Below are 8,579 nucleotides of genomic sequence, written 5' to 3' on the forward strand. Positions count from 1 at the left end.
CAATTGAAAATCTCCAATGCAAATGATTTTATCATTTGGGAATGTTTCAGATATCATATGGGAGAAGTATTGAACTTACTGATATTTCTACTCAGGGTAGGTTGGAAAACCAGTTTGCAAACCATAGATATCTGAGTTTCAGAAATATAGGAAGGTTGGCAAACTAGTTCGCAAACTGCAAGTTCAGTTGGGTACAGTTCACGAACCCGGTTGGCAGACCATGGTGCACTGAATTTTCAAAGTTTGTAAAATAGGGTTGGCGAAACCGGTTCACGAACCGTTGCACCCTGACTCATGAACAAGCCATGTGGTTGGCAAACCATCCTACCAACTATCCCGGTTTATATTTTAGTATATGCTCAAAGACTTCTTTTCATAATATGTTTAGCATTACTATAACTCCCTTAAACATTTCTAAGACAAATATGATCATTAAATCACTTTGTGTTTGTGGATTTTTGCTTTGTCTTGAGTGTCATTGAACACCATTATTGCTTGAATGTTCGCAGGCTTCTTGATCCATTTGTGAATATATGATGCACAGTTCTTAAATGACTTATATATTTATATATATATGTGCATCTTCTTCTTTGTCAAGGATATATTTTCATACGCTTTTTGTAGTTATTCTTGGTGTAAATCCTTGCGGAAAAGGTTGATTCTTCTTAATAGTAAATCAAATCTTGTTTTTACAAGTTTGTATCTTAAAAAAAATGATCCCAACACATGAAGAATATTGTGTAATGTTTTTTTATTACCATGAGATAGTTCTAAATTATTTAGTAACACGATCTTATGAGAAACTTTTAATGACTGATTCTTAGCTCATACCTCCATATGAGATTGCTAATATCCATCATTAAAACCCTTCTCTTTACGAGAAAGGTCGCTTTTGTTGTTCTCTTGAGAATGACATAAAATGGGATAGAATTTTATTGAACTTGTGCTTAATGGTAAGGGTACTAATGGTAATATCTTTGTGAGGAGTGAAAATCTAAAATTGTAGGAGATGCTTGCGCTTTATGTCTCCTTAACGCTAACCGATACTTATTGGTTGAAATCGTCTAAATTAAAGGTTGGTATGTGTTCTCCAGTCTTGAAACTCTTTTGATTAATTCATGATTATCCCGATTTTTCACCTTTGCGAATTTTGTTGACAAAAGGGGGGAGAATTATTAAGTAGTATCTTACTACATTACATACGGATTTACAAAGCGTCATGTAATAGGAAAGTGAATTATTATATGTAGGTTTTACCTATTTTGCAGAATTAATATGTATTAACTAAGGGGGTGAACATATCACCATAATATTGCTTCAAAATTTATGGTGCAATTGAATTTTGAGGAAGGTAATAATACCATGTTTCCGTATAAAAACCAATGAGCAGAGTGATTACCCCATTCTAATAAAGCTATTTTTGAGTATTTTCAGAAGTTGTTAATATGTTACGGATCTTCAACAAGTACATAATGAACACATGCAAAATCGAAGACATTGAAGATTCCAGAAATCAAGAAAGCATTGTGGAATTAAAGCATATGTAAAATGGTTTTTTCACTAAAATTGGCAAAGGGGGAGATAGTTAGAGCGATGCTCTGTTAAACCCACTAGCATTGGTATGTCAAGTTAGTTTTCGATGACAAAACTCATTTTTGATTTGGTTTACTAAAATCAGTTCCGGACTAGATTTGGTTCAAAAAGTAGAGTATTGGATATCCTTGAAGAATGGAGATTGAAAACCACACGAAGACATCGATGGAGAATTTTGTTGAAGGTTAGTAACAAATACTTGATTCTCTTGTTTATTCTACCTTTTTATCTATCGAAACAAGTGCTCACACTATATTATGGAACAAAATATATGATGGTAAATATATATTTCTATATATACTCGAGGATATTTGAGCCCATGAATTTTATGAGAATGAAATTTATCACTAGAAAGGTCATCGTTCGCAGTGAATGAAAATATGAATGCAACGAGCCAAGAATCACTCAATTCCAAGTTATAACGAAGAAATTATGAGTGATTTACTAAAGAAACACTTATGAGTTTGGCTAAGGTTGATTTCATGAATATGAAATTATACACGAACTTTTGGAAACAGTTCGCGAACCTAAACTGTGAATTCGTGAATAAAAGCTATTTTGGTCAAGTATTTGGGTGTTTCCTAACCTAGACAAGGTAGCTTTGTTTCCAAGCAACATACCCTTGACCATTCACTATAAATAAGGATTTCATGTAACCACACCACATATCCCTTGGAAAATTGTGTTTGGTTGCATAAGGTTGTTTTCCATATATTTGTTCTTCACGAACAAGAATGAGGTTTCAAAAGACTTTCTTCGGGATCATAAACCACAGGGAAGCTATCGTGTTTGATAGTTTCGGTTCCCGTTTCTAGGTATTTTTTATAAACCCCAAATTTGATAGAGAAAGATAACCCTAGTCTTTTCTAGGTGATCTTGTAAGGAAGATTCAATTACCAATACAGTTCTGTAACCTAATTATTGGAGAATATCTTCTAAAGAGAATTAACATTCTTCTAGAAGATTTTCAAGAGTATCTACTAAAGAGAATTGGTGTTCTGCTAGAAGATTTAAGAGAAGAATTCCTAAAGAGAATTGGTGTTCTGCTAGGAGTTCTACAAGTGCGTGAATACAACTGAAGCAGGTATTACAACTAGTCTGTATTGCTAGTAGGTAATTGGTGTAATAGCTTATAATCTGTGTTTTTTCAATCTGAACTAGATCCGAGGGTTTTCCTAGAAGATTGTAGTTTTCCTCGTTAAGAAAAATCTCTAGTGTCTGTGTTATTTCTTTTCCGTATTATATTTTTTTTATCTTTATAATTGAATTATCACAGGTCGTACGTCTTTAAACCTAGATAGTATTAACTCAATTGTACAGAACCTACATGTTAGAGCATAGCTTAGTTGAACCCACCAAGCGTTGGTATATCAAGTTTGGTTGTCATATTTTAGTGTCTCAAAACTCATTTAAGAGTCGCTTGATTATGTACTAGAGTCATCTTCGTATAGGTTAGCTTGAAAGTATTAGGATAAGAGACATTACAAGTATTGCGAAGACTTGAAGAAGAAAGAATCTACAACGACAACATCATCCTTCCACTTGAGGTTAGTGATATTTGACTTGAACTGTTTCGTTCCCTAACGTATCTTTCAAGTCGTGCATATTGAAAACAAAACTGCGAAGCATGTTTGAACTTTAGATAGATATAGTATTAAGGAATACAATATGAAGTTTATTGCTTAACCATTAAACTTTGTAGATAAGACGTCGACATAATTGTTTAAATGCTATTGTGATTATGTATGTGTATGAGGTGAGGATTTCATCCTAGGAAACAATGTTCTACATGTGTTTTTAGGAACTAAGTTCATAAACTTATTTATGAATCGAAAAGGAAATCACCAGGCGTTATTTGGATTGTTATTCATTGCATATCTTGTGAACATCCAATATGTGTGATTTAGTACAACCGCTCACGACTTGTTTGTGTTCTTGGTAAAACTATTCGCAAAGGCCTGACTTATGTATTGGTATGACTTTTATTAGTGAAACCGATCTTAAGTAATCACCTGTGAGGTATGATCGAGTTTGTGTTTTGTTGAATCGAATCTGGATAACGGGGAACCGATCCTATGAAGAGGTGAAACACATCACAAAGGGTAATCGATCCTTGTATGGGGTGCAACAAGGTTTATAGTAGAAAGGAGAACCGATCCTATGAACATGTGCAACACGTTTTTAGGTAAAGGGGAACCGATCCTATGGACATGTGCAACACATATAAGTTAAAACCATATATATGTGTGGAACCTATCCTAGTACCTAATCAACCGAATTTTGGAAAGCTAGTGTGACTATGCACAGTACTCACATGGAGGTAAAACCGAAACTTGTTTTGGTAGAACAGTGAAACCCATGATTTGTGATTGAGTGTTTCTTAATCAATCGCATAGTTCTTGAAAGTTAGATGAACCGATTCTAAACTTGTTTGGAAGTGTGGCAAATCGGTTTCAAGGTTGTAAGTATGAAAGAGGACTTACAAAGTAAGGATGTCGACATACTTTGAACACGTACAGTAATGCTTATCTTTTATTGTTCAAAGTTATTCCTTAATAGCTACAGGAAGAAAATCCCAAGATCGAAATATAAATAAGTTAAGAATTTTTTAATTAAGGTTGTTCATTTTATTTTAGGAAAATGAGAACTGGTAATGTGCATTTACTAGTTGAGATTTTCCATAGAGATTTTCGATCATTAATGAATTGTGGAAACCGAATTTTGAATGTATTGAATATCTTTGAGAATATTTTCGTTTTTGGAAATTCCTTGGTGTCCAAACTTCCTTGTCTATAAATACTTGAAGTTTGCATTTCTAGAAAACTAATTCTTCGTGACATCAAACTTCCTCGGTTGTGTTGTTACTGGTGTAGCCGCCTATTCGGAGAGGAGAGTAACCTAATTAGGCGAAATCTCTTAAGGCCGCTCAGTTTAAAGTCTTCTTTGGGATTGAGAAGCTCTACGAGTACCGTTGGTGGGAAACTATATAATTGCGGTTTATCTTGTGTTTTCGATTGATTTGATTGACTAACGGTGGTTGAACTTTGATTGCACCTAGTTTGTTTATGCTTGAGAATCCGTTCTGTGCGTGATTGATCACAAGAGATTCAGTTGTTGTGTGCAGGTGTTTATTGAAGATCTAAGAAGATTTGCAGACAAAGAAGGTGTTGAAGATTTCTGATGTGGGGATGTTATAAATACCCTCCATTTTGGTTGACCTTGCACAAATACCCCTGAGGGGTAAAAATTAAGGTTTTTGGAGTCAACTTGAGAAAATTGCTTCCACTTTTTGGAAGCAACTTGTACAAAGTTGCGTCCACTTCTGAAAGCAACTTTTGCTAGTTGTATATACTTCTGGAAGCAATTTGTGCTAGTTGCTTCCACTTTTCATAAGGTAGGGGTATTTTTAAAAATTGAATAAGGGTATATTTCAAGAGGTAGATTTTGAGGGGCATTTAAATAATGTTCCCATTTCTGATTTGAGGTTCATAATCTTCGGTGTGCACAATACTTGTTTCGGTATAAGAGGATCCAACTATAAACGGTTTATCCTTGTGGTAGATTTTGCAATCAATACAATTCTTTGTGATTAAAAGTATTGATTGCAGAATCTTAACAATTACCTTTGGTAGTTGAGAATAAGATATATCTAAGAACCTGATGAAGGATTTTATGTTAAGATAAACAGAAGAGCCTTTGTCCGACTCACATCACTTGGTTGAATAGAGTTGATACCAAACAAATTTGTTGTTCCTTTACTGTTTGGAATACGGACCAAAGGAATTGTTCCAAGTACGTGACTTATTTATAAGTTGGAGGCGTAGGAATACAGACAAAACTAGGTGAACTATAGGTTTAGTTTCTTGGTATCAACTATACGAAGTTAGGTTTAATTTTGTGTAGCGGCTTAATCCTGAGAGTATTCAATTGTGGACAAGGTCCCGGGGTTTTTCTGCATTTGCGGTTTCCTCGTTAACAAAATCTTGCTGTGTCATTTACTTTATATTTCTGCATTATAATTGTCTTATTATAATTAAAGTAAATTACACAAACGTTAATTCTTATTTACTTGATAAGAAATCCTATTGTGTTTGGTTAAGTTCGAGCCTTGTATCAAGTAAACATACTTCGTTGTTGTATTGTCTCGATCTGTTATCCATAAACGATCACACGAAGTGTGAACCGATTAGTTGTATTGTCTCGACTCAGTCCATAGACAATCACTTTCGGAGAAAGGACTTATAGGTAGGAAAAGTTTTAGCTTGAGGTATATTTGGTTACCCTAGCCTTTTCACCACAAGACTCGTTCTTGTTGAATTTGTATCTTGAAATATAGATTATGAGACTTTTTCTTGTTGGAGTTCGGTTCGTGAACAGTTCGGGTATATACTAGGTTTACCTTGTTAAATCAATCTTAAATACAATTTCGTAACCAAATGTGTAGATTGTACAAGGATTGTTCATATGGGTTCCCGAAAGAAAAAGTTGGTGGTGTATTAGTTACTCTATCTTTTCCATGTAGGTTTTGGCTTAGTTTGTTTCTTCTTCCTCTCATTTTCTTATTTTCTCATTCGGGTTATCATAAAAAGAATCAATTTTAAAACCTTTGAGATAAATATCCATATTTCTCATGAGATTTTCAGCTTTCATCCGTAATCATGGACTCCACCGTTTCTTTTGTCGTGAATTTTTCTGGGAGATCCTTCCTCCTGACACAAGAATGCTCCAGTGATGTTCTTTGCTATCAACTTCTGAGTGGGTTTAACAACAATTGGAGTCTTCTTCCCATTATTCTCTCGAATTTTTCTCGGGAGAAAATGGATTGACTATCCTTTTAAAAGTTATTTTTTCTCCAATTAGGAGCTTCAGATCTTGTCTTGGCCTTTTCCCTTCTATAATCTTGAAAATTATGAAGGGATTTCGTGGAGCGTTTATAGGAAAAAAAATTAATTTATCATAAAAGTTATTTTATTTTCATAAAGGGTGGACGTTTACAAACCATATAATTTTACCCTTGTTGTATGATCTAGGTTTGAACACTTCTTGTGATGCCCAAACAAGAACGTCGTTCAATCGTTATGCAAAATAGGATATTTAATTTGCAAGTGACCTTTATTCCCACAATAATATAAAACATAAGGAACGTTCTTACCTGCATGCGGTTTGCTGGCTTTAGAGCTTGATAGACTTTGCTCTTTTCATTATTAACTGATGGTGGGGGTACTTCTCTTATGACATCAGCAGAAGCCTTTGGTAGAGAAGAATCTCTAGTCTTTACAAATTTTACCTCTTTGCTAATACTTGGAGCATATATTCTCTTATATCCCAATCCTAGTATATCACGATTATTTTTAGTTTCTCCTAACATTGGGGGTTAATTTGTTCGAGCTATTATTGAACTTTTTCAATTCCTCTTGTAACATATTGATTTTGTCAAAAGCAACAATTAGATCAGCGTCAAGGAATTTTTCTAGAGAAGGACGTACACTTTTTCCTCACGAAGATTACCGCATTTAAAGTGACATTTTACTTCGGTCTTCCTCACGATCTTTGAGGAATTTTTAAGCTAATAACCACAATCAAAACCTTCATAAATGTTTCTAAATTTCTTGTTTTATCGAAACAAAGGATTCAGAAAAGTAATGAGACAATAAGTCATCATGTTTTTGCTTGTCAAAGAGGTCAACAACTTAACATACTCTGAGATTGCCTCATCTACTTCTCTATCAATGTATGAGTGATCAAATTTGATTCAACTGTTATATATGTGTGTTACCCCAGTTATCAATAGTTTCCACATCTATAACACGATGAACTTGTGTAGAAGATTCACTTGAGGTGATTTCATGAGGATTTCATACCTTGATCTTGATGAAGAAGTTTCACCAGGTGTTAATTTTAAATTTTCAATAAGACCATATCCTGAGTATTGCGTATTCGATTTTATGTTTATTGGTCAAACCGCTAAAAATACAGACTTATTGGGTCTTTACAGTGTTTGCATGTTCTGATATCAGTTGCAAATGAAAGAGTACCTAGTAGGCCAGCAACCTTTTCATTCATGAACCTATAAAACAACTCCTTAGACGATCTCAAAAATCAACATCTGAGATTAGCCTAGTATGTATCGAACTGTACAATATATGAATGCCAACAAGAACAAGTATTGTAATCTATATTCAAGATACGAATTCAACAAGAACAATTCTTGTACGATCTAGACAATTTAAGCTAGAAAAACTATTTAGGTTGATTATCGTATCCCTTCTTTTTTAATTTAATAACAAACATGATTGTAATGCGGAAGTAAAAAGTAAAGCAAGATACAAGAACTTTGTTAACGAGTGTTGATGGGTGAAAATGATTTTCTAGTTTTTGAGGAAAAGTGGAGGGTTGTGCAACAGAAGGATCCTCAATTGAGCAAATTTCCCAAACCTTTAACAGATGCATTGCAGAGGAGTGCTTTGAGTTCGAGAGATCAATTTGTATGATTCTGGCCTAAGCCAAGACAATGACCTTTCCAGAATCAATTCGGTCACAAAGAGGGATGAAGGTCGATCTGTAGGAGGGAAGTGTATTAGATCCATGATGATTGAAGGATTATGGATATGTTGGAGACTTCTGCAAGTTTAGTGAACCATTGAGTTGAGTTGAGTTAAGTTCAGATAAGTTCCGAGGATTCCGGTAGATTATCAAATCATGAATTTATGAACCTATTTATATTACAAAAGTAGTTAATACATGGATCTCCAGTAAGTGTGACAGTTGCAGAGGAGTGGAAAAATGTGAAGTGGGAAATCGTGGTTGAAATAGCTCCACACTGCGCGGGAGACTTGGTTGATTGTCCATCCAATGTTTTGGTAACTCCTTCAACTGCCAGCACGACTTCATCACATTTCTCATCGTGGATGTAGTATTACATTACACGTGTTGTAGGCCGCCATACCAAAACCCTAATGAGTATCCCCCATGTGACATGATTGATA

The sequence above is a fragment of the Papaver somniferum genome, chromosome 1 (assembly GCF_003573695.1).
Source record: "Papaver somniferum cultivar HN1 chromosome 1, ASM357369v1, whole genome shotgun sequence".
Taxonomy (NCBI): Eukaryota; Viridiplantae; Streptophyta; class Magnoliopsida; order Ranunculales; family Papaveraceae; genus Papaver; species Papaver somniferum.